This window comes from Tigriopus californicus, chromosome 11 (assembly GCF_007210705.1).
Source record: "Tigriopus californicus strain San Diego chromosome 11, Tcal_SD_v2.1, whole genome shotgun sequence".
NCBI classification, from domain to species: Eukaryota; Metazoa; Arthropoda; class Copepoda; order Harpacticoida; family Harpacticidae; genus Tigriopus; species Tigriopus californicus.
The window spans coordinates 9,181,831-9,183,717 of NC_081450.1; positions in this window are offsets into that span (position 1 = coordinate 9,181,831).

The following is a 1,887-nucleotide window of genomic DNA, read 5'->3' on the forward strand; positions in this document are numbered from 1 at the left end:
AAATCGGGAATCCTCCGTTGGGCATCTCGTGCACCCCAGTCCTTCAAACCTTGGAACACATTTTCTTTTCTTTATGACCAACGAGACAAGCGGTTTTATGGGCATAATTTGATACTAAAGACCTGTAATAACCAAATAAGCCCAATGCGCGTTTCAATTCCTTTGCATTTCGGGGCTCGGCATCCTGCGTACTGCTTACACTTTCGATGCCATGGGTTTGACCACATTCTTGGACACCCGGAAGCTAAGAAATTCTATATCCTTTCGAAAGAACGAACACTTTTCGGGATTGGCTGTCAATCCGGCCTCTTCAATTGTTTTCAAAACACTGCGAAGGTCTGCTTCGTGTTGCTCTATCGACGGCGAGTGCACTCAGATATCGTCGAAATAAACCAACACGTTTGGGATCCCTTCAAATATCGACCTCATTATTCGACAGAACGTAGCTTAAGCACTAGAAAGACCGAACGGCATGCAAGTGAATTCGAGGAATTCCCCATTGAATCGAAATCCCTTCTTTAGAATGTCCTCCCTCCTCAATGGAACTTGATAATAGCCATGATTGCATTCTATCGTGCTGAAGATCTGAGATCCTCGCAACTCTTCGACCCTTGGCATCGGAAAGGCGTCCTTGCTACTTAGTTTATTAAGCTCGCGGTAAACTGTGACTACCCGGACATCCCAATTATCTTTTTAACCAAAACCACTGGGGCCAACCACTCAATGAAGCTTTTTCTTAAAACGCCCAGTTTTTTTCAATTTCTTGATGGATTCGGCTGCCTTGGCGGCCAAATCTACAGGGATTCTCCTATTAGGAACCGCTACTGGCCTTGCATCGTCCGTCCGAATCTCGGGCATTCCCGCCTTTGCACATCCCAACCCAACGAAAACTTTGGGAAACGATTTCACCTGCGTCTAGCAGGAGGGATGCCTTCTTTGGGGATTCCAGACATTTAGACCTTTCCATAAGATCATCAGCCGAAATGAACAGAATCCATCTGGGTCACTCTCATCGATTGAGGGAACTTCTACTTCGGTTGTTTGAAGCGGTCTCTCCACCAAGGTTGTTAAAACTCTGAGCCATTGGTCATGCATATCTTCCCGGCCGCTGCATCCACAATAACTCAGTGACGGGCCAAGAAGTCCATGCGCAAGATGGCACCTGATACAGAACCGATATAAAACTCATGTTTGTCCGTCCAATTTCCGATTTTGACCGCACAGCGGAGTATTCGTGATGCCCTCAACGGACTGCCCGATGCGGCACGAAATTCCATAGCTTTGCCCTCATTGGCTTCGAAATTGGTCTCCGGAAGGAGACTAACTAAAGCCCCGGTATCTACCAACGCTTGGGTTTTGCACCCATTAATGACCAATTGAATGGTAGGTCTGTCGTGACCAACGGATTGAACTCCTTGGACATAATTCCTCTTCTTAATGCACGCAAAGGCAAAGTGACCCTTTCCTTTGCAAAAATAGCAGGCAACGACCCTCATTTCCGACCCATACGGCTTTGACACGGCTATAGTACCCCTGGCCTGATGTTCCTCTTCCGTCTTGTTTCTCAATGGGCTTTTATACAGGCCTTCTTCCATGAGTGCGTGTTCCACGGCCTCATCCCACTTGACATTGGGATGGTTCATAACAAATATGGGTTTGGGCAACCCATGTATGAACCGATCTCTTGCGATAGCCTCATTGTTGGCCTTTGCGAACTTTGGATATATCTCATTGACGGCTGCCTTACAGCGATCCGCAAACAACCTAACAGAATCCTGTTACTTCATTGTCATTAACAAAAAAAATTCTGAACCTTGGACTTACGATGAATTTTTTCGGTTGACCCACACAGCTCCTGTTTCAAGATTGCAAAACTTGCCAACGTGT